Source organism: Monodelphis domestica, chromosome 5 (assembly GCF_027887165.1).
Source record: "Monodelphis domestica isolate mMonDom1 chromosome 5, mMonDom1.pri, whole genome shotgun sequence".
Taxonomy (NCBI): Eukaryota; Metazoa; Chordata; class Mammalia; order Didelphimorphia; family Didelphidae; genus Monodelphis; species Monodelphis domestica.
The window spans coordinates 144,256,963-144,283,724 of NC_077231.1; positions in this window are offsets into that span (position 1 = coordinate 144,256,963).

Here is a 26,762-nt window from a genome sequence, read left to right on the forward strand (position 1 = left end):
AATGGTGTGGCATGAAGACCTTATTTCCCTGAACCATACACTTGGATGGGTTTCTCATTTTCTTCTAACACTTAGAAGATAAAGGTTTAGACTTATTACTGAAAATTTGTGTAGTATTATGTATTTCTTAGTTAATCAGAAATTATTTCCCTTTCCCTCTCCTTACATTATATTCTCTCATAAGGCAAGCAAGTGCCAGAGTCCTTCTTTTACTAGTAGTAAAACAAAATAAATAACAGAAAAAAATGAGTTGTCTGAAATCATATATGGGAAGGATTTTCAAAGTATTTGCATTAGAAATTTTGATGCATGCTCTGAGTCTTAGGAACAGATAAGATCCCTCATATTTCTCTAGATCTTTCTTGGTATCTATAAAATGACAAGTTTGGGGAACATAATCTCTAAATTCCTTTCCAGTTCTAGAACTATGATTATATGAGGTCATAAAAGATACAAGAAAAAAGAGACAATGTATTGAGTTCAAGTACTTTGAAATACACTGAGTATAACTGAAGTCATATCTTCTTTTTACCACTTCCTTACCACAAGAGCAACAAACACTTCAGGGTCATTTTATGAGGAATAAAGGATTTGTCCATTCCATTCACCTTATCCTCCCTACCTGAAGTCCAAACCTGAAAATTAGAGTTCTAAGAGAGTTGGACACATGTTAGTTACTGAAGAATATTCTTTTTTTGTTTGTTTGTTTAGATATATCTACCTTTCCTCTGTTCTTCATTTTTCTTCATCAGTGCTCTGAAATTTCTTTCTTAGTATGATTGCCTTTGAGTTACATGCAAAGGAAAGAAAAGTCAACAATAGTTCAGTTGATTACTAGTATATATTAGTCATGATGATAAAGATTTGGCAGGAAATGTGATTGATATGAATAAATAGCTAAATTAAGTATGGAGATTGTCAGTGCAATTATTAAATACATTTTATCTAAGATGATCATTTACAGGTAATTCATGTTCAAAACAGACTCATCTTTTTCCAAAAATTCTCAACCTCCCCCTTCATTCCTATCAATGAAAATTGTATTGCCCATTTGCCCCATTTTTCAGTTACTTCACCTTCATTTTTTGTTTTTGCATTTTATTTTACTCCAATTACTATTTTTAATATTTTTTTTCAAAATTTGAGTCTATAATAGTTAAAATTAAATTATGAGGCTGTTAGTAGCTTTATTAGCTTTATTATATCAAAGTAGGAATAGTAATGAGATGGAAATGTAGAAAAGAACTAGAGAGCAGCCTAGCCTAACATGCCTAATCTCCTTAATGAATCATTTCAAAAAGCCAGCTTATAATTCTAAAAATTCTCTTACTAGAGGTGAATAGAATGCATATTCTAAGAGGAAATTTCAACAGCTTGGGGATAAGAGGGAAATAAAAGTGAAAGAAAGCAAAAACAATGATTGATAGACACATTGACAACAAGTCAATTATGGGGTATTCCCCTTTGGCATAAGAATTTACATTCAGAATAAATATGTTCAACCCCCTTCAGTTCAGTGCATTATATCCCAAAGTTCAGTCTGGATCTTTTGATGCAGTGTGTGGTTTCCCCAGGCATCCTTATGGTACCTTCTCCAAAAGATCTGTTTTCTTGATTCAGGGTGTTAGCTAGTTTCTTTTCCTGAACTTTCTCCAAAAGATTTTTAACCTCAGATTTTAGGATAATTATACAATCTCTCCTAATGAGGGTGTTGACCAATACCGAGATCACCCTGGCTGAGTTATGGGGCATATAAATCAATTGTCAAAAAAACACACACACATATATCTATAGCCACTTGTTGTGTGTCATTTAAAATCTTTGGAGCTCATGGATATTTGTGACAAGTTCTCTGGATTGAGCCAATCTTTCAACCTCAGTTGAGATTTTTCTAACAGTCTTTTACTGCCATCATTCCAAAATATGGCAGGAGAGCCCAGAAAAACCTCTGTACTGCTGATGAAGACCTTTTGGGTCTAAAAACAATTCTGGTGGAAGGATTGAGTAAGCTGAAAAGTTACAAATATAAAACCATGCAGGGATCATCAAGCCCCATGGGAAATCCTCCCTCCTCCAGGATGAGACCGTAACAGCCTTAAAAGGCATGTATTTATATGTCCCATTCATTGCCATGTGGAGGTTGGGAATACAATAGTGAAAATCACTTCTGATGTCCATGTGGAGGTGGGGAATGCAATAGTGCTTTTGCATTTCACTTTGTCAACCATGTATTTACTACTAAGTGGAATTACCTCTTGTTACGACAAGTGAAAGGTTAGCAAATGAGGAGTCAAAGGTATTGGTACTCGTAGATATTTGAATATCACTTCTGAAGACCCATCAAAAATAATTAAATTTTCAGGTCATTAAATTCTCCAAAGGTTACTGATAGAGGTTGTAACCATTTTGTTTGAGTCCATCCATCATCATCTATATGACAATTAACAAAGGCAAAAGGAGCAAAAGGCCATTTAGGCAACATGTGACCTACTTGTGTTGCAAGCATGGTAACGTCTCATTACTGTGGACTGGAACTGTTGCCCAGGACAAGATAGAGTTTGTCCAACTTGTCTATGGACTTTTATAATGGTATTATCTCTAGACCAGTCATAAGAAGATACAAATAAAGACAATGTAACAGAAAATACAGCTAATAGCCAAAGTACATTAATTTAAAGTGACATAGTATAACAGAATATTTTAGATTAAATTGATATGTAAACTTAAAAACAAGATTGAATCATAAAACAAATAATCAGCAAATACAATAATCAGCAAATTATATATATATATATATATATGTATATATATACATATATATAAAGAATCAGTGTCAATAGAAGGCACTTGTTTTACATATGAGCAATGAACTCGAGTCCTTTTCTCAAATTTTGATAGCTGTTGGAATGATTAACAGGAAATTACACACGAGCAGGGCAAGAGGAAGAATGAACAGGGTGAGGCAGAAACTGGATAGGTTTAGATGGTAAGGGGATAGTGAAATGGATATTCCATCTGAATCTTAAGATTAATCAAACTACCTTTCTGTTGTTTTTTCTTTGGAAGGAATGGATAAATTGCAACATATCCTATCAGTACAAGTACACCCAGGAATGGTACTAAAGAAAACCATTCTGAAACCATGAGCCATGCGAATCTGGGAATGGTTGCTGGGAATGGGAGCTATTTGAGATACGCGGGAAGTTGCACTTTCACAAAGTGGGTGATGCTTACAGCAATACCCTTGGTTACTTATTTATTTTTGAATTTAATTATTAAATTGCATGCAGTTCTACTTGCCAATTGTAGATGGTACTACTTTCCTGTTCACTGGTTAGGAGTAGTGTCTCAGGGGGCTAGAGGGCGAGGTGTTCTAAAGACTTAGGAAGAGGACTTCTGGGTAAACATGGTGGCAGTCTAGACGCAGGTCTCTTCTTCTCCTCAGCACCTACCGATATAGACTACAAAAAATGACCAAAAAAACCCCCGAATTCATATGAACAAAGGGATTCTAGAGTAGGGCTCAGCATTGAAGGAATGTGGGATTTAGGCATTTCCACACTATAGGGGGGGTGAAAAAGCTCACACCAAAATGTGAGCTGATCTACCATCCCCCATCTCACCTACAGAGCCAGAGTCAGAGCCAGAGCACGCTAGACCAGTGAGTGAGTAGGGGCAACTCTAGAGCAAGTGAGGGGCACCTCTAGGTACTTGACAGTTGAGAAAAAGACCATCAAAGACCTATCACTGAGAGAAGATACACCTGAAACCCCAACAAGCGGAAGAGCACAGAACCTGGGCACTCACCAAGGAAAATAGCACAGAGAAGGGCAGCAAACAGAAGAAGCTGCAGAAATTTGAGAGCTTGCCTAAGGCAAAATCCTTGCTCCTTAGCTCCATACACAGAGAGCCTGCCCATCTCACCCAGATTTATTACTGATAAAGGAAGGAAAACCACCACAGTGATAAAAATAGTGCCCAGGAAAAACAACTTCCCAACACCAAGAAAAGGAAGAAGGCATTGACCCTGGATAATTATTATGGAGGAAAAGTCCATGCTACAGAGGAAATAGAAGAGGAAATTCAAATAAATGCTCCAAAACCTTCCAAAAAATTGGAAATTGCCCATAAGTTTTTGAAGAATTTAAATTGGAGCTTATTAAAAAGATGGAAGCCATCTAGCAAGAAAAGTGGGAAATAGTTCAAAGAGGAAAAAAAAAACAATTTAAAGGATAGGAACTCCCAACTGGAGAAACATCTGGAAGCCACGAAAACAGGATAGACCAAATTGAAAAGGGAAACCAGGCTTTAAAGATTACAGTTAGACAATTGGAAGACAATGATCTTGCAAAACAGAAAGAGTTAAAAAAGTAAAGTCAAAAGACTAACAAAATAGAAGAAAACATAAAATATCTCACTGACAAGGTGACAGATCAGGATAATAGATCACAGAGAGAAAATTTGAGAATCATTGGTCTACCTGAAAAACCAGAAATGAATAAAAATCTTGATATCATACTACAAGAAATTATCCAAGAAAACTACCCTGATGTTCTTGAACAAGGGGGAAAAATAGACATTGAAAGAGTTCATAGAACACCCTCTACACTAAATCCTCAAAAGACAACTCCTATGAATGTAATTGTCAAATTCAGGACCTTCCAATCTAAGAAGAAATTTCTACAATAACCCACAAAGAGACAATTCAGATACCAAGGAGCACCAATCAGGATTACACAAGATCTGGCAGCATCCACGCTGAAGGACCACAAGGCTTGGAACATGATATTCAGAAAGGCAAGAAAATTAGATCTTCAACCAAGGATCACCTATCCATCAAAACTGACTATATACTTCCAGGGGAAAGTATGGGCATTCAACAAAATAGAAGATTTACAAGTATTTGTAAAGAAAAGACCAGAACTAAGTGGAAAGTTTGATATCCAAACACAAAGAACAAGAGAAACATGAAAAGGTAAATAAGAAAGAGAGGGAAAGGGGGAAAATGTTTTTTCATTAAAACTTTCTTTAAGAGCTTCAATAAGATGAAACTATTTATATTAATATATGGGGGAAAGGTTATTTGTAACTCTCAAAATTTATATTCACTATTATAATCATTAGAAGAAGCATTCACAGGAAAAGATGAGTTTATTGTAATAAGTGGTATAAGATAATATGCAAAAAAAAAAAAGAAAAAGGGAGGGGGATAATCAAAGATGGCACCAAGAGATTCTTGAAGAAATAAAATAAATAGGATAATCTTTATAACACAAAGATATGCATGGGAAGGGGAGGATAAGAATATTCTTATAAGAAGGAGAGGAAAAGAGTGCTAATAGTTAATACTTAAAAGTTACTCAGAATGAAATCCATTCTGAGAGGGAAGAGCATCTAGATCCATTGGGGTATTGAATTCTATCTTACCCTACAGGGATAATAAGAAGGAAAAACTAAGGGGGGGGGAGAGGGGCAGAGAGTCAGGTAGTACAAAAAGGGAGGGAAAGATAGGGGAGAGAGAACTCAACAAACCCTAAAAAATAAGAAGGGAATAAAAAAGGAGTGGGCAGAAAGGGAATCATATTAAGGGGGGGGGGATTAGGGTGATTGATTAAAAGCAAACCACTGGTTTAAAAGGATATAGCAAAAGGAGAAAGGACAGAACTAGGAGTGGATATAAAAATGCTGGGACCTACACAAGTGGCAATCATAACTTTGAACATGAATGGAATGAACTCATCCATAAAACAAAAATAGCAGAGTCTATTAGAAACCAAAATCCTACCATTTTTTTTGACTATAAGAAAGACACATGAGGAGGTTAGACACTCACAAGGTTAGAATTAAAGGTTGGAGCAAAACATATTGGGCCTCAACTGATAAAAAAAGGCATCAGTTGCAATCATAATATATGACAAAGTGAGAGTAAAAATAGATCTGGTTAAAAAGAAATATGGAAGGTAATTACATTCTGATAAAAGTCAGTATACACAATGAAGAAATATAAGTACTCAACATGTATGCACCATATTACATAGAATTAAAATTTCTAAAGGAGAAACTAGTGGAGCTCAAGGGTGAAATAGAAAAACTATACTAGTGGGAGACCTGTAACTTCCTCTATCAAAACTAGATAAATCAAACAAAAAAAAATGAATAAATAAATAAAGGAAGAGGTAAGAAAATGTGTAAAATCTTAGAAAAATTAGAGTTAATAGATATGTGGAGAAAAATAAATATGGACAAAAATGAATATACCTTTTCAGCAATACATGATACATTCTCAAAGATTGACCATGTACTAGGTCATAAAAACATGGCAAACAAAAGCAGAAAAGCAGAAATAATAAATGTAACTTTATCAGATCATAATACAATTAATATAATAATCAGTAAGGGTACATGAAGAGCCAAATCAAAAATTAATTTGAAATTAAATAATATGATTCTCCAAAATTAGTCTGTTAGAGAACAAATCAAAGAAACAATGAATAATTTCACTGAAGAAAATGATGATGATGAGACATCCTTTCAAAACCTATGGGATGCAGCCAAAGGTACTCAGGGGAAATTTATATCCTTGAGTTCATATATTAACAATTTAGGGAGTGCAGAGGTCAAAAAATTGGACATAAAAAAAAAAATCTTGAAAGCAAACAAATTAAAAATTCACAAAAGTAAATTAGAGATCCTAAAAATTAAGGGAGAAATTAATAAAATCAAGAGTGAAAGAACTATTGAACTAATAAATAAGACTAGAAACTGGTATTTTGAAAGAAAAATAAACAAAATAGACAAAGTACTGGTCAATCTAATAAAAAAAGGAAAGAATAAAACCAAATTAACAGTATCATAGATAAAAAGGGAGATCTTACCACCAAAGAAGAGGAAATTAAGGCAATCATTAAAAACTATTTTGCCAAATTATATGGCAATAAATAGGCCAATCTAGATGATATGGATGGAAATTTACAAAAAAAATATAAATTGCCTAGATTAACAGAAGAAGAAATAAAATTCTTTAAAAATCCCATATCAGGAGAAGAAATTGAACAAGCCATCAAAGAACTTCCTAAGAAAAAATCCCCAGGGCCTGATGAATTCACAAGTGAATTCTATCAAACATTCAAAGAACAACTAATCCCAATATTATACAAACTATTTGGCATAATAAGCAAAGAGGGATTTCTACCAAATTCCTTTTATGACACAAATATGGTACTAATTTCAAAGCCAGGAAGGTTAAAAACAGAGCAAGAAAACTATAGAACAATCTCCTTAATGAGTATAGATGCAAAACTCTTAAATAGGATACTAGCAAAAAGACTCCAACAAGTCATCATGAGTGCTATTCATTATGATCAGTGTGAATTCATACCAGGAATGCAAGGATGGTTCAATATTAGGAAAGCCATCCACATAATTGACCATATCAATAAGCAAACCAAGAAAAATCACATGATTATTTCAATAGATGCAAAAAAAGCATTTGAGAAAATACAACACTCATTCCTATTGAAAATACTAGGAAGTATAGGAATAGAAGGGACTTACCTAAAAATAATAAACAGTATTTATATAAAACCATCAGCAAACATCATCTGCAATGGGAATAAATTAGATTCATTCTGAGTAAGATCAGGAGTGGAAAAAGATGCCCATTATCACCTCTATCATCTAACATTGTACTAGAAACACTAGCAGTAGCAATTAGAGAAGAAAAAGAAATTGAAGTTATTAAAATAGCCAATGAGGAGCAAGGTATCAGTCTTTGAAGATGATATGATGGTCTACTTAAAGAATCCTATAGAATCAAATAAAAAGGAAGAGGAAACAATTAACAACTTTAGCAAAGTAGCAGAGTACAAAATAAACCCACATAAGTCATCAGCATTTCTATATTTCTCCAATACATCTCAGCAGCAAGAATTAGAAAGAGAAATTCCATTTAAAATCACCCTAGACAATATAAAATACTTAGGAATCTATCTGCCGAAACCAACAAAGGAACTATATGAACACAATTCACTTTCCACACAATTAAAACTAGATCTAAACAACTGGAAAAACATGTATTGCTCATAGATAGGACAAGCTAACATAATAAAAATGGCCATCCTTCCCAAACTTATTTATTTATTTAGTGATATACCCATCAAACTACCAAAAAAACTTTTTAACTGAATTAGAAAAAAACATAACAAAGTTATGGAAGAAGAATGAAAGATCAAGGATATCCAGGGAAATAATGAAAAAAAAAATGCGAAGGAATGTGTCCTTGCAGTACCAGATCTCAAACTATACTATAAATCAGTGGTCCTCAAAACAATATGGTACTGCCTAAGAGACAGAAAGGAGGATCGATGGAATAGACTTGGGGTAAATGACCTCAGCAAGACAGTCTATGATAAGCCCAAAGATCCCATCTTTTGGGACAAAAATCCACTATTTGCTAAAAATTGCTGGGAAAATTGGAAGACAGCATGGGACAGATTATGTTTGAATCAACATCTTAAACCCTACACCAAGATTAAATCAGAATGGTTGAATGACTTGTACACAAAGAAGGAAACTCAAAGGAAATTAGGTGAACACAGAATAGTATACATGTCAGATCTTTGGAAAGGGAAAGATTTTAAAACCAAGCAAGACTTAGAAAGAGTCACAAAATGTAAAATAAATAATTTTGATTACATCAAATTAAAAAGTTTTTGTACAAATAAAACCAATGTAACCAACATTAGAAGGGAAGTAACAAATTGGGAAACAATCTTCATAACAAAAACCTCTGGCAAAAATCTAATCACTCAACTTTACAAAGAGCTAAATCAATTGTCCAAAAAAACAAGCTGTTCTCCAATTGATTAATGGGCAAGGAACATGAACAGGCAATTTTCCATCAACGAAATCAAAACTATTAATAAGCTCATGAAAAAGTGTTCTAAATCTCTTATAATCAGAGAGATGCAAATCAAAACAACTCTGAGGTATCACCTCACACCCAGAAGATTGGCTAACATGACAGCAAAGGAAAGTAATGAATGCTGGAGGGGATGTGGTAAGGTTGGGACATTACTGCATTGGATGGAGTTGTGAGTTGATCCAACCATTGTGGAAGGCAATTTGGAACTATGCCCAAAGGGAAAAAGACTGTCTGCCCTTTGATCCAGCCATAGCACTGCTGGGTTTGTTCCCCAAAGAGATAATAAAGAATAAGACTTATACAAGAATATTCATTCACTGTACTCTGTGGTGGCAAAAAATTGGGAAATAAGGGGATACCCTTCAATTTGGAAATGGCTGAACAAATTGTGGTATATGTTGGTGATGGAATATTATTTTGCATAAAGAAATAATAAAATGGAGGAATTCTATGGGCACTGGAATAACTTCCCAGAATTGATGCAAAATGAAATGGGCAGAAGCAGCAGAACAATGTACACAGAGACTGATACACTGTGGTACAATGGATTGTGATCATAAACAATTTGGAGGGATCTAAGAGAAAGAACACTATCCATATTCAGAGGAAAAACTGTGAGAGTAGAAACAGAAGAAAAACAACTGCTTGATTACATGGGTCGAGGATATGGCTGGGGATGTAGATTCTACATGAACATCCTAATGCAAACATGAACAACATGGAAATAGGTTCTAATCAAGGTCACATGTAATACCCATTGGAATTTTGAGAAGGCTATGGGAAGGGTGGGGGAGGGGAGGGAGAGATATAATATGATTCTTGTAACCAAGTAATAATGTTTGAAATTGACCATATGCAACTTTAAATAAAATAAATAACATAAAATATTCACTAAAAAAAATATAGACTTAGGAAGAAAAAAATGGTGTGGGTGTAGACACACCTCAATTTATTAGCCTTATAAAGGACAGCAAAAGCCTTAGCCTGAGGCAAAGAGATAAGGAAGGTTTAAGAGGGAACTAAAAACAACAAGAAAAAGCAAAGGTAAAATAAGGTAAGCTTAAGGTAAAATAAAATAAGCTTCCTTGTAGGTAAAACCACCCTCAGGGTACAGCCTGAATTTTAGTTAAGGGGTTGGGAAGAGTTTGCTCTCTTCCCCTCTCTCCACAGGGGTAAAAAATCAAAAGCCACATGCTTCCAAGTGGTCAGGGATCTGCTTCACTGAGCTGGTCTGGGAGAGCAAAAGGCTTAGGTGGAGAGCACAGGCTGAGGCCAGGGTCCCCTGCTGGGATTTTGCCCTTAGTAGGCCCTGAAAAGCTTTGCAGGTCAAGATAGCAGCTTTAAGAAATCATTCTGCTGCTCTCCCCAGCTGCTCTCTCCAGTGCCCTGCCTCCCACTTAAGCTAATGCTGGAGGCACATGGGAGCTCAGAAAGGGCCAAAAAAAAAAAGAAAGAAAGAAAGAAAAAGAAAAAATGGACACTTAGGAGCAAGATATTCTCCTTTGAAGGGGGAGAAACTGGAGATTTGGGTTACACCTGATTTTGGAATCAGGAAATTAGAACTAAATTTTCAAAACTCATTCTTTTTTTGTGGAAAAAAAGGGAACTAAAAGCTAAACTTGTTAACCTCCCTTAATACTTACCTCCTTCTCACCAATCTGGAATTCTGGGCTGTGAGGTAGTAGCTTTGATCAACTGCTTCTCACCAGGTAGAGCCCTGTGAGGGTCATCTGATTATTGCTAAAACCTAGTTTACTAGGCTACAGTAAGGTATTGAGTCTGGGCTCTACTCAGCTGTTCTCATCATTGCCTCTTAACTATTTCTTATGACTCCCATATATCCAATCAGACATTAAGTCTTATTATTAAAATATAGAGAAGAATGGAGAAGTTTGCAAAGTGAAAAAGCTTGCTTTTGCAAATCCAGGTTGGCTCATGCAATGGAACAAGGAGAATGTTCCAAAGCAATGTCAGGAAATATTATAAAAGGAAGACCAGTTTACTGGAAGGCTCTCTTTATTTCCTGTCTTTCTGGAGCTGAGAGATTACTTCCTGTCAGGGGACTAAATTTCTGTGGAAGCCATTGAACCCTGCCTCTGAGGTTCCTCTCAACTTATCTATTTGGTCTACTGATGAAGATTTGTTCACTGGATTATATGTGATTCCTAACTTTTGTGTTCCTGATTCCAGTTACAAATTTATAACTGAAGTACTGAGAAAAAGTCAAACTGAGAAGTTATGAACTATCTGGTATCAAGGGAGATCTTCAGCCTCTGGGCTGGAAGCCCTGAGGATGACTTTGCTATTCTATCACCAACCTATCCAAGCAACATTGAACTATATTTCCAATACCAGTTTGGAGAGGCCGTAGTCAGGAAAGCTATATAGGAATATTGGGTTCAGAGACATAGAGAGTAGAGATAGGCAGCTTCAAGAACAGAAGGGAGTCCCATGAGGGATTCCTAGTATTTGGGGGAGGAGATCTGGTGAATTAAAGTTAGGGAAATTTCCCCTGCCTTCCTTGCCTTTCCCTGCTTCAGTCTTTTAAAATAAACCCTTTTGTTCATAAGGAAAAAGCAGTCAGATTTTGATTTATCTTAGGGTCAGATCTGAGGCATTCCATGAAGTTTGACCTTCCAGCTTGACCCAGACAGAGATAATAGAGTTATCAACTTAAGATCTTAATAAGTAAAACTTATTTTTCATTATCAATTTGCTTCATTATCAATATGTTTTCATTATCAGTTCTATTTTCACAATATCCCACTACATCTATCAACTTCTCTCCATATCATAATTCAGGCCATTATCACCACTCTGGCCTGCAGCAAGAACCTTGTAACTTATCTTCCTTACCTTTATTCTCTCCCATCTCTACTCTATACAACACATAGCTGCCAAAGTGATTTTATTAAAACATATCTGACCTTATCATTCTACTCAAACATTAATAATTGCTCTGTTTCTTGTAAGATAAGATATTGGTTTTGACATTTAATGTACTCTTAAATATGACTTCAACTTACTCCATTACTACTAATTCCTATGAGTTACCAAATTCCTCTCACCTCTCTGAGATTGTTTCCTCATCTGTAAAACTAAGGAATTAGAAAGGATGACCTCTAAGATCCCATCTAGCTATTAATTAAGGATGCTATGATCCTATCTTTCCATATTGATTTTACATTATTTCTTATAACCCCTTCTAGGCTTTGGACAAACTGAATGTTGTTGATAAGACTAGTATCTATTAAGGTTTTCCTCCCACATAGAATAGACCCATGCCTCCTCCTTCCACACCCCTAACCCCATTATAGATTAGGCATGGTGTTGAGAAGGAAACCTCAATAGCTTCTCCACCCCACTAAATGATGAAGCCCCAAGCAAATTCAAAACCTTCAAAACACCATTTCAGGATAAGACCACCAAGGATGCCTGAAAATTCCTTTCTTTCTTGTGGGAAGTTTGAATATCATTTCATCCAGTCTCAGCCTTTCTCAACACCACTCTTCTCACCAGCATGAAGCATCATCACTATATCTCTGGTTCTCACAATCTCACTACCTCTACTTATTGGCTGGACCAGCTTGATATACATAAGATTTTCATGGTCTAGAACTTTTTTTTAATCTTTAAATTACATTTGACATTTAGAAGGCACTTAATAAATATTTGTTGAATAAAACTAAGTTGAATATGTCATTATAATTAGCATGATATTTTTGAAATTTTGATAAAAAGGAAATATTTATACTCACTGCTTCTCAATTTCCCAGCTATTTATTTTCACTACAATCCTTTATAATCTTGATTCTGTATCTGTTTCTGATTCCAGTGAAAAGTCTCTCCAATGTTACTAGTGACATTCCAATCATATATTCCACTTGTTTCAGTCTTAGTCCTTTTTAACTTTCACTTTAGAGTCTGAAATGACTATACTGGTAATGATGATGATGATGATGATGATGATGATGATGATGATGATGATGATGATGATGATGTTGATGGCTAGCATTTACAGAGTGTTTAAAATTTTATAAGGCACATTACATATATTAATCCACTTGATTCTCAAATCAATCCTTTAAGACAGAACCTATTATAGTTGTTAATTTCTTTCAGTCATGCCTCACTCTTCATGACTCCATTGGGTTTTTTGGGTCAAAAAACCTGCCATAGTTTGCCATTTCCTTCTCTATTCCATTATAAAGATGAGGAACTGAGGCAAACAGGGTTAAGTGAACAGAGTCATATAGCTAGTGAGCTACAGGCTAGATTTGAACTTGGGTCTTCCTGACTTTGGACCTGTGACTCTACTATGCTATGTAGATATTATTATCCTTATTTACAAATTGGGAAAAAATGAGACTAAGAGTGATTAAGTGACTTCTTCATAGTCACATTTATCTGAGGCAGCATTTGAATTCAAGTCTCCTAGCATTTAGTATAGTACTTAAACATAGTAGGCACTGAATTAATTCTTAGTAACAGCACTTGACTACAAGACTAAAGTTCAGTCCACTGATCTTCCTAGCTGCTATATTCAATTACTACACATTTTTCTATTGCCTTGTTTCCCTTAGCCAGTGAGAATCATTACATCTCAATTTCTAGGGACTCTCATTGGGGATTATTTCCTAGGAATGTGGGTATTTTATTTTAGTTCCTCCCAAGACTCTATAAATGTATTAAAATGATCATAAATAATTATTTGGAAATGATTGCAAAGAATTAACTTGACACAAACTAGAACAGGAAATTCTAGGCTGACCATTAAAAAAAACAAAAACACCTTACCTTCCAACCTTCCATCTTAGAATTATAACTGTATGTCAATTCCAAGGCATGAGTGGTAAGATCTACACAATGGGGGATATGTGATGTGCCCAAGGTCAAACAGTTAAAAAGTGTCTGAGGTGAGATTTGAACCAGAACCTCTAATCTCTAGGCCTGATTCTCAATCCACTGGGCCACTGAGCTGCCCTTCTAACCATTTAAAAAAAATTGTTAGTAGACTTGTAGGCCAGGAGAATATCATAAATGCAGTATACCCAAATTTCAGGTTGGCATTTGATAAACTCTCATATGGAAAAAAGGAAAAGTATGGCTTAAATGATAGCATAATCAGGTTAATTAATAACTGTTTCATTCCCTGGACATAAAAGACAATTATTAAAGGAAATATGTGAGTTTTGAAGGAAATTGTTAATGGAATAACCCAAGAATCTCCCCTTAAGTCTGTAAATTTAGGCAAATTTTTATATCATTAAATATGCTTAAGGGTAAACTTATTGATTTTGCAGATGAATATGAATCTGAGAGGGAAACCTACTATTTTATTGGAATTAGGATCTGTGTACATGTTTATTATATATGCATATATGTGTAGGTATGTATGTAATGTATACATATACACAATTAAGTAACTTTCTCTCAATCCAGAATTTTCTTTTCCTAAAGACTTACCTTTTCCTGGTGACAGTTAGGTGGACATTGTGGAGTTCTATGACTGGAATCAAGAAGATCCAAGATCAAATAATGCCTCACATATTCACTAGTTTTGTGATGCTAGTAAGTCATAACCTCTATCTCCCTCAGTTTCCTCAACTATAAAAAGCAAATAATTATATCTCTTTTCCTGTATTATTGCAAGGATCTGCTTTCCCTTGCCTTTTTCTTTCTTTCTTCCTTCTTTCTTTCCATTGTCTAGCACTTTATCATAAAGATAGAAATTGACTTCATGCCTACTTACAATTCACTCAATTTTATTATCAGGGGGCATTTCTACCCCATTTGATGAGTATACAAAAGTTTCAAAATACTGTCTCTCTCTTTCACTATATTTATTTCCTTCAGCAATGTCAGACTTAGTTGGCATGAACACTGATAGAGTGTTGACAGCAAACTGTATTATGTCCAATATCCTCAACAAAGAGAGGTGGATTCTTTTTCTATACTGTCAGAGTTTTGGCAGTTGCCATGCTGCATTTACTCTCCTTAATAAATACAGTATCTGCTGTAGAAATTTTACCAAGTAGGTTGCTGGCAGTTTGGAAACAAAACAAAGGACAGTAGTAAACAATGTTTCTTTTCTATCAGTTTCATTAATACAAGAATTTATGAGGAATATATTTCAATTGTAAAGATAGGATTAACTCCCCCCTTGTCTATTTTTTAGCTAACCAAATCAAGAACTTAAAATAAAGTACCCCTACTTAACACTAAGTAAGAGACTTCATGAGTCACTTAATAGAGTCACTTAATAGAGTAAGCTCACACCTCCAAAGGCTACTTACCCCACACACACACCTTAGTAGTGCTAAGCAAATTGAAAGATTGCCATTGTATTCTATGGAGAAGGGGGAATGACAGGAAGTGACAGGAAGTGACATGGAAAAAAGGAGAATAAAAAGAAGAGACCATCATCATCTAGATTCATTCCTTTCCTGACTTCTAAAGAAATTGGTTCCAGAGATTCATTCCTTCCTGGCATTTGGCCTGAGTGGCTGAGATTCCTGCCTTGGCTTAGAGAAGCCTGCATTGGTGGAACTCTGGCTGAAGACACCACTGGGACCTCTGGTTGAGGATTACTGGGAAACCTACATGGAGACAAGGGATTTAGGGAAGCCCCAGCAGGGGGTGAACCTGACTTCTCAGGAGAAGGGCTGGTAGTCTTATTATAATGAATCTCTTTATCTACATATTTTCATTTTCATTCTTTCCACCTCTTTGCAAATAAAGCTGGGAAAAGTCATTTTGATTTAAGCTATAATATTTTAAAACCAGCAACCACAATATTACTTTGGAATTCTCATTTTAGTTAAAAACCCTGAATTTAAACTCTTACACAATTCAATATTTAGTTTAGTGGGCATTTGTTAGGTGCCTATTATATGGTGGGCACAGGAAATATGAGGATAAAAATAACTGAACCCAAAAGACCAAAAAATCTAGTGGTCCTATGCCCATTGCTTTCACTCAGAAGAATAGGCAAAAATATGAGATTAAACATGGCATTGCCTAGTCAACATTTCTACAAATCAATTTTACAAATAATGCCAAAACTAGCTAGTTCTTTCCCTTACAGGTAAGGGGAAATTAACAAACATTTTTTATGTACCTACTATGTGGCAAACACTGTGCTAAATACTTTAGAAATTCTGTCATTTGATCCTCACAACAACCCTAGGAAAGGGGTATAGGCTATCTTGGTTTTTAAAATGTTCACTATCCTATTACCTTTTGTCAATGTGAGTTCATCCCCTTGCATTCAGGGATATTTTTAAAAGATTTATTTTCAGGTAAATCTCAGATTTAAAAAAAAAGTCACAATTATTTTTATGAATCATCCCAGAGATTAGAAAGATGGGTTTCAAAGCTTCTGTAGTTGGATTAGAGTAGATATTGATGTTCCCACATTAAACTCTGGAGGTATAGTACTCTAGCATCAAATGAGATGATATAAATTTAGGCATGAGTCAAGGTATACTGGGTAACATCTTCATTTCAAATTGGTATATGACTTCTCATTATTAAAATAAAGTTATATTTTTCAAATCTTCCCAAATTCTAATTTCTTTGGTTGGATGACTTTAAAACTATCCTTTAGTATTTGAATTTCAGCAAATCTTTGCTTTAAAAATAAATAAAAAAACAATAAGTCCACATTCTATTCAAATTTATTATACATACCTTTGAATATATTTGTAAAGCACCTTGATATGCTTTAAAATGTTACAAAATTTCCACTGTCATCATTATCATCATCATTACCATTTCCTTTTTTTTTATCTTTTATTCAATTGAGTTCATGGAGAAGTAGTCTGGAGACAAGTCACTATATTACTATTGTTCTTTTATATCTAATGTTCTATCAACTACTGTACATTTCCCTGGGGCTTCCAAAGTACTTGGAGATAAGCTAATCATAATAATTACTCTGGTGCTGAAGAAAACATATGATTTCTGAAAGCAGGTATTGATGGGAAAAATGAAAGCTCTCTATCTGCTAACATACCAGAGAACAATGTGATCTTTTCAGGTAAGATTTAAACAGGAAATATTATCAGAAGTTAAAACTGACCTCTAAATTTTGGTGGTATTGTAAAGACCTGTTGTTATTACAATCATTTTGGACCTGTAATTTCAACTATACATGAAACTTCCTTTACAGATGCACATCTGTAACTGATTTCAAGTTTGTAGTTTCAGAAATGTTTAGAGATTAATTGAATTTTATAGCTCATGAATATCAGGGGCATAAAGACTAAAATAGTATGATTTTGAGGCTGGCCTTCTATAAACTTTGCCCTAAGAGCATAACTTATAGTTGCATTTACCAACTCAATCATGATTTGATTAATCAATTCATCATGAACACTTATTAAGCACTTACTATGTGCCAGGCACTATTGTTAGATTTAAAATAGTTTTGAGTGTTAAATAGTTGTAGATAAGAGAGTGGGAGCCATAAACTGTGATAATTAAAATGTTTGGGAGCAAGGGAAATATATATATCAATTATGACCACTGAAATATGTTTTCTACTGTGTCTTGGTTTTATATAAATATAAGATGGTCGCCAGGGAATATATTCCCAATTTACGAATATGCCGAAGCCAACTGGGTTTTATAGAGAAATTTAATTTATAATACACTGATTAATCAATAGAAAAAGAGAGAAAGTAAGAAAGGAATAAGAATGAATAAATCAGTCAGTTGGTTTTATCACTCACCCAAGATCTCTCTAGGTAAGGCTTCTCAGGCCAACCTCAGGCTCCAACTTCAAGAGAGCCTCCTTTCAAGAAATGTTTCCAGAGAATTCTCCTCCTTCAGAGCCAGCCTTCTCTCCTGGTCCTCCAACAGAGCAACCTCCTCAGTCCTCCTTCAGAGCCACCTCGCTCAGAGCAAAACCCTCCCAGAGCAAAAAACTCCCTTTCCTCTCTCCTCAGACCCCGCTATCTTTAAGGAAACCATCTAAGTTCCCTCCCCTCAGTTCTCACATCTACCAATCACTGTTGATGTCTCCCCTGTGCCAATGGTGGCTCTAGTTTAACCCAGAACTGCCCAGAGGTCTGTGGCTTTGCACATGTCTGTTGAAGGTCATATTCTCAAATAATTAAATCTTGACCTTTGCTGCAGCCCTTCCTAAATTCTGTTACTCTAAGTAGGGTGGAGATTTTATTTTCCAAGACCTGGTTCTGTCATTCCAAGTATCTCTATTGTATCAATTCTAAAAGCAATCATGAATCAAAGAACTTCCTGTTCTATGCTTAAGCATAGGTCAAAGCCCTTTTCATTGTTTAGCAAAAGGTTTCTGTCCTAAAGTAGTCTTAAGTAGGGAGGAGAAGGATCCTCCTATGTCAAGGAGTTTCACATTCCAATAGAGTTCTTACTATCAGTAGAAAATTTTTCAAGTATGAAATTTCCCAATGGTGAAATTTCCAACATTCATAAGTCTTAGAAATTTTAAGGTTTACACTATGCTATGTATTGGGGGGGGAGGGGAGGAAGAATACAAAATGAAGCAAAATAAGAATCCTTAGCTTCATGGAGTTTAAAATCAATAGGACCCAAATCAAAGTTTTGAATGTTTTCTTCTACTGATTTCAGCATCAGAATTTTCCTGTTCTTATTTTTTAGTCTATTTTGTCAGAAATGGGTATAATTCATTCCTTTTAAAAATATTTGAGAGTTATAGTAAGTAATAGTTTCCAGATTTGGGGAACATTTTGCAGAGGTCTTCTCTTCTCCTTGTCACCTCCAGGTGTGCCCAAGGTTTCTCAGGAAAAGCAATTGATAACACTGGGTCAGGAAAAAAAAGGTTGAAACTGTTTTCAGTGATTCTGTTAAATGAGAAAACTTATGGAGCCAGAGAAATGGTAAACATTTTAGTTAAGGTTAAAGGTCAAAAGACAGTTTCTGATGAATAAAGATAAATATGACTTCGTAGATAGAGGGGAAGTCTTTGATAGTTTAGGAAACAATATTGAGTCATGTTTCAGGAATCTAGAGAGAATCAATGCATATATATAATGTTTAATATTGATATCTTTTAGGGTTGAGGGAGAAGATGGGTTTGCAAATCTGGTTTAGCTGACTAAGATTTTCAATACTGAGGAAAGACAAATAAGGGCAATACACCAAGGTACAGAGAACATGTTTTAGAGGGGAAGACATCAAAGAAACCTCTACATTTTGGGCATAAGGACTGAACAGTTTTCACTGTACAAATATGCACACATGACATATACATATAACATATACAAATATATAACATATATAACACACAAACTTTTACTTATATATAAACATATGCATGCATGTTTATATACATGTGTGTATACACCATGTACATACCCATCTATCATTGTGTATGATACCCAAAAAGCATTCTCTAATAGATACATGGCAAATGGATATAAACAAGAAGACTTCAAAAGAATAATTTCTCATTTTTGGTATACATGTGAAAGAATGTGCAAATTACTAATTGTATGAGAAATGCAAATCTAAACAACAATAAGGTTTCACTTCATAGGAAGCAAATTAGAAACGTAACTATAAAAATAGGTTGGTTGGTTGGTTGATTAGTGGTAGTCTTCGGTGACCGAGAATGACTATTGTCTTTGTGCAGTTTCATCTACGGTGTACCCTCATGTGGCTTTGGAGTTCAAAGGCTGAGGCTCAGAGTTTTTGGCACATGGGGCATGGGACGCCTGTTGTTACAGGAGGTGAGGTTGTGGCCTGGTGTCGGCGTTCATGTGCAGCAGCAAGATGTCGACATCGCTCATCTTCAAAGGTGGTGGCGGCGTGGTGAATGTGGGTTCACCACCTGCTTCTGACAGAGGCAGCAAGTTCTAGTTACTTTGGTGTAATGCCAGCCCACTTCAAGTTTGACTTTAGCTGATCCTTGAATCTTTTCTTTGGTCGGCCTTGTTTCCTGAGTCCAGCTGACAGTTCACCATAGAATACCTGTCTTGGTATTCGCTGTGGGTCGATGCGGATGATGTGTCCAGACCATCGTAGCTGGGTTTTGAGGACCATGACTTCGATGCTGGTGGAGTTGGCTCTGTCAAGGACTTCCTGATTGGTGATTCGGTCCTGCCATCGGATCCTCATGATTGACCGGAGACAGCGTTGGTGGAATTGCTCCAACTGTTTCATGTGCTTCTGGTACAGTGTCCATGTCTCACAACCATACAGGAGGACCACTGTGTTATATACATTGAGCTTTGTCGCAGTGCTTACACCTCTGTGTTGGAGGACTTTGCAGCACAGCCACACAAGTGCCTGGCTGGCCTTTGGGATCCTGGCATTAATCTTGTGATCTAGGGACCCGTCATTGGTGATGGTGCTGCCCAGGTACTTGAAAGTGTTGACATTAGAAAGCTGTGTGCCATTGATTGTAATGCATGGCTGGTTAGTTGGCCTCCCTGGTGCAGATTGGAACAGCACCTGTTTTGCTGAGGCTGATAGTCAGGCCAAACAGTTTTGTTGCGGTGGAGAACCTGTCCACAATGGTTTGGAGATGATTTTCTTGGTGGGCCATGAGAGCACAGTCATCTGCAAAGAGAGCTTCCAGGATCAGTCTCTCTGTTGTCTTTGTTTTTGTAGTCAGGTGGCGAAGGTTGAATAGTGAGCCATCCAGTTGGTATTTGATGTAGATGCCCAGGTCTAGATCCATCACAGCATGTCATAATACCTGGGTGAAGGATAGGTTGAATAGCACCGGAGCAAGGATGCAACCTTGTTTCATGACATTGGAGATGTGGAAGCGATCAGAAGTCTCTCCACCAGATAGGACTTCCCCTGTCATGTTGACATGAAAGAGCTGGATCAGTTTGATGAATTTTGCTGGGCAATCGAGCTTGCTGAGGATCACCCACAATGTGTCCCTGTTCACTGTGTCAAATGCCTTTGTCAAGCCTATGAAGACAATGTAGAGACTCAGGTTTTCCTCAAGGCATTTTTCCTGCATTTGCCTCACCATGAAGACCATGTCGATGGTGCTGCAATCTGGTCATAAGCCACATTGTGATTCAGGCAGGTTCTGCTCTGAAACAAATGACAGGAGTCTGTTGAGTATAACACGGGAGAGGATCTTTCTGGCAGTGGAGAATAGTGAGATGCCTCTGTAGTTGTCACAGGCTGCTCATGTGCCTTTGTTCTTGTATAGGGCTATGATGGAGGCATCTCTGAGTTCTGGGGGCATGTCTTCCTCTTCCCATATGCTGGTCAGCACTATGTGGAATGCCTGAAGCGCCTTTCCATTTAAGGCCTTGTACACCTCAGTTGGGATCCCATCTTTACCGGGTGCCTTGCCTGCACTCATTTGTTTAATGCTTTTTGGACTTCCTCTATTGAAGGAGGGATGTCAAGTTGTTCAATGGTGGGGTTTTGGGGGATCTGGTCAAGGGTGCTTTGGTCGACTGCAGAGGGTCAGTTGAGAAGCTGACTGAAGAGTTCTTTCCACCTGTTGCTGATGCCTTTTTTATCTTTTATGAGAGTTTCACTGTCAGAGGATAGCAAGGGAGTGGTGGTGTATTTTAATGGCCCATAGACAGTCTTGCAGGCACTGAAAAATTGTTTGTAGATTTTTGTATCAACAAAGCGCTGGATTTCTTCTGCCTTTTTTTTCCCACCAAAGGTCTTGCATCTTCCTGATCTCATGCTGCGCCGTGGCTTGGAGAGACTTGAATCTGTCCTTTTTAGGAGCAGATTTTGGGTTATTTTGCCACTCCATAAAGGCTTTGTTCTTCTTGGTCAATAGGTCGTCAATAGCAGTATTGTGCTCCTGGAACCAGTCCTGGTGGTTGCGTTGTTTGGGGCCTAAGACTGCATTTGATGTTTCCTTCATTGAGTCTCTGAACTGGTTCCATTTCTCAGTTGAGCTTCCAGTGAGTGATCCCTTGGCAGACAGCTTGTCGTTCAGGCAGGACTGGAATGTTTGCAAATAAGATGGATCTCTAAGACGACTCATGTTGTAAAATGAGTGAACTGTCTGGGCTCGTTTCGGATGGCGAGGTGCAATGAGCATTTGGAGAGTCCCTCTAAACAATCGGTGGTCTGTTCAGCATTCAGCTCCTCTCATGGCTCTGGTGATCTGTACGTCCTGGATGTCTCGCCGGCTTACAATGATATAGTCAATGAGATGCCACTGTTTTGATCTTGGGTGCATCCACGTTGTTTTATATTTGTTCGCCATTCTGAACACAGTGTTTGTGATGGTGAGTTTGAACTCTGAGCATTTGCTGAGTAGCAGTAGGCCATTGTTGTTCATTTTGACTATGCCGTGTTTGCCAAGCACTCTTTTCTATCTTTCATGGTCCTGGCCAACATGGGCATTGAAGTCTCCCAGTAGTATCAGCTTTTGTGGGAACTGAGTGCAGGACGGTACTTAGGTCAGAGTAGAACTGCTCGATGGTCTCCTCTGTGCTGGTCAGTGGTGGGGCATATGAGCTGATGATTGTGGCATACCAGGTCTTTGCTGAGATGCAGGATCTTCATGAGCCTCTCGCTGATGCCCACAGGCAAGTCTGGCAGCTGTTTGAGCAAACTGGTCTTGATGGCCAGGCCAACACCCTGGATTCTGTCTTCATTTGAGGCTCTACCTTTCCAGAAGAAGGTGTATCCAGTGGTGGGTTCGCTGAGTGATCCCTCTTCTGGTAAGCATGTTTCGCTTAGGGCTGCGATGCCGATGTTATATCGCGCCAGTTCTTTACCGATTAGAGCTGTTCTTCTCTCAGGTCTTGGGGTATTCTCTCTGTCAAGTAATGTCCTGATGTTCCATGATCCTAGTAGGAGTTTCTTTGTATTTTGTTTTCTTTGATTTCGACCACTTAAAGGAATGACCCGCCAGCCGCGGTGTGCTGACCAGGTGTTTGTAGGGCAGGCAATGTTTGGTACACCTTTTCTAGTCCCTCCCTTGATTAGGGTGAGCAGTGCTGTCCTAGAGAGGGCTGCTCAGTCACCCAGGATGCTGCCGAACATCCCTGCTGCCCTACAGGACCGAGCAACCACTGGTCCATGGGCCGCCTACGTGCAGGATCATGATTACAATTGCCAGTGGTCACCTCCACCTGTTGCGTCACTCCCCCATCGCTGCAGGTCTTGAAGAGGGTGGACGGGGTTAGGATAGATGAGTGTGCACAAAGATACTTGTGTGTGAAGTAGATTTAAGTGGAAAAGCTGATGCACAGAGATAGTCCCACTCTCTCGGCGTTGGAAGCCTGGGTCCATTGGCATGAAAAGTCGTTACACCTGGAGACTTCCTCAGCTGCATTGGATGGCCGTGTTGTCCTTTGTACTCCAACACGCCCTAAGCACTCCACAGTGCTTTGCTGTGTCGCCCTCTCAGCCATTGAACCTTCTTATTGGTTCCTATCGTCTGTTCAGCTGAAGCAGGCTTCACATGCTGGGTGAGCAAAGCCCTGGTTCACCAGGGGTCGATGACCCGATGGCTACCCTCACAAGGTTTAGCCGGCCTGTCAAAGCGGTTGCCCGGGGTGTGGCTGCTGCCGCATGTTAGCAGTTACTGGGGGCCACAAGTGAGAGCTGGGTTTCAGGTGAGGGTCAGAGGCTGCCCTAGGAGGGCGCGACAAGCCCTCCATACCAGAGATACTACCCCTCCCTGAGCACCCCATACAACCCCTTGGTTGATTGGTTATCAATAAATAACTGGAATTGGTGTTAAAAGAGTTGTAGGAACATAGGCACACAAACACTAAAGACAATTCACAGTAGTGAATCAGTAAAATCAATTTTCTTTTTTTTAACATTTTTTTTAAGATCATAGGTTCATATGATTTTTACTATTCATTTTTGACATTCTGTAATTCATATTTTCTTCCTGTCTCCCACCCATCCTGCTTTCCTCAAGAAAGGAGACAAAATAGATTGTACATATTTATCATATAATTCATATTTTCACTTTTGTCATATTGTAAAACAAGATATCTATTACTCATACTAGAGAAAAAATGGAAAAAATAAAGTGAAGAATGGTGTGTTTTCATCTGCATTCAAACTCCTCTGTTTCTTCTATGGTTATAGATATGCTTCATTCTGATGATTCCCTTGAAGTTGCCCTAGATCCTTGCCTTGTCAATAGAGTTGATAATTTATTCAGTTTATTATAATGCACTACTGTTGTTCCTATGTACAATATTTCCCTGGTTCTGCTTACTTCACTTTGCATCACTTTATTTAAAATCTTTCTGGGGGAGGGTGTTAATCATTTTGTTTGTCATTTCTTAGGACACAGTAATATTTCATTATAAGCATATTCCAGTTTGTTATTCATTCATTCCTCTACTGATGTTGCTTTAGTTTTCAATTCTTTGCCACCACAAAAAAGGGTTGCTATAAGTATGCTTGTACGGTAGGTTCTTTCCCCCTATCTTTGGTCTCATTGGGATACAGGATTCTTAGTGGTATTGTTGGGTCAAAGGGTATTGATAGTTTGATAGGCATGGTTCTAGATTGTTCTCCAGGATGGTTACATTGGTTAACAGCTGCACCAACAGTATATCCATGTCCCAATTTTTCTATACCTTCTCCAGGATTTTCATCTTCCTTCTTATTTTATTTTATGTTAACCAGTCCAGTGGATGTGAGGTGGTTCCTTAGAATTGTATTAATTTACATTTCACTAATTAATAGTAATTTGGAGCATTTTTATAAGACTAAAGATAGTTTTCATTTATTCATCTGAGAATTGCCTGACAATACCATTTTATTATTTTTCAACTGGGGAATTATTTGTATTTTTATAAATTTGGTTTAGTTCCCTATATATTTGAGAAATGAAGCTTTTATCAGAGAGCCTTCCTACAAAGATATTACGCCAGTTTGTTTGTCTTTTAATCCTGGTTGCATTAATTTTATGCAAAAACATTTTAAATTTAATATAGTCAATGATATGCATCTTACATCTAATAATGTTCTCTACTTCTTGCTTTGATCTACATTCTTCTCTTATCCTTAGGTCTAACAGATAAACTATTTTGCGTTCAGCTAATTTATTTATGGTATCACCCTTTATTTTTTTTTAATTTTTTTAGTTAAATGTAGAAACAATTTTCAACAATTGTTTTATGAAATTTTAGAATTCAAATTTTCTCTCTCTCCCTCCCACCCTTCCCCCCTTTCTGTGGCAGGAAATAATCTGATATAAGTAATACCAGTGCTTTCATATATTATTCTACTAGCAAGGCAATTAAAACAGCATCAGACACCCTTTATTTCTAAATCACATATCCATCTTGATTTTTTTATCTGGTATATGGCATGAGGTGTCAGTCTTTGCATAATTTCTGCCATAATGTTTTTTCCCCAGTTGTCTCAGCATTTTTTTTTCAAATAGTGAGTTCTTCCAAAATTGTAAATGTTTGGTTTTGTCAAATATTAGCTTATTATGGTCATTTACCATTGCATATTGAGTGCCTCATCTATTTCACTGGTTATTCACTCTGTTTCTTAGTCAATACTGTATAATTTGATGGCTGTTGTTTTACAATATAATTAGAGATCTAGTACAGTCAAGCCACCTTCCTTCATGTTTTCCTTTAATTCACTTGATATTGTAGATTTTTTTTCTTCCAGATTAACTTTATTATTTTTTTCTAGCTTGCTCAAAATAGTTTTCAGGTCATATAATTAGTATTTCAATGAATAAGTAAAGTGTTTTAGGAAGAACTCTCATTTTTATTATGTTGGCTTGGCCTACCCATGAGCAATTAATATTTTTACAATTCTTTAGATCTGCCTTTATTTGTATGAATAGAGTTTTGTAGTTTTGATAAAATGGTTCCTGGATTTGTCTTGGCAAATAGAATCCCAGATCATTTTTATTGACTAAATTATTTTAAATTGAAGTTCTCTTTCTATTTTTTGCTGTTGGACACTTACAGTATTATCAGAAATACTGATACTTATTTTATATTCTGCAACCTTGTTATAGTTAAATGTTTCAATTTCTTTTTTTAGTCAATTCTCTAGGATTCTCTAGGCATACCATCATATCATCTGCAAAAAAGTAATAGCTTTTTCATTCATTCCAAATACATCAATTTCTTCTTTTTTCTTTTATTTGTGTAACATTTTAGTGACACACATCATTTCTAACAATCCATTAATATCCCCTTATATGAATGTACCACAGTACCTAATTGATAGGTATCTACTTACTTTCCATTTCTCAGTTATCAAAATAATTGCTGTTACACATATTTTGAAGAATCTGAAACATGCTGCTTATTGATGATTTCCTTACTGTATAAAGCCTAGTAATGGAATCTCCAGTAAAAATAATATGAATTTTTAAATTACTTTATTTGAATAATTCCAAACTGCTTAACAAAATAATTTTACTATTCCATGGTTCTACCAAAAATATATTAATATGCTTGCATGTCCATAGCTTGTCCAATATTTGGTTTACATTGTTTTTGTCTTTTTAAAAACAATTTATAGGGTATGAAGTGATTGACATGTGTTCCTCTCATTAGTAATTTGGAGATTTTTCTTTTGAGAACTATTTACATCCATTGACCATTTAGCTATTTGATAATGACTATTAAGTATATATATATATATATATATAATATATATACAAATACATACATACATATTATATATTTATACAGATCTTTATCCTAATCTATAAAATATGTATTAATAATACATATGTGTATATGTATACATGCACATATTTATATTTATATCTCTATATCAGATAGGTATCAGTGGTTAGCACCAGCTTTGGAGTCAGGAATACCTGAGTTCAAATCCAGATTCAAAAATTCCCTACCTGTCTGAACATGGGCAAGTCATTTAT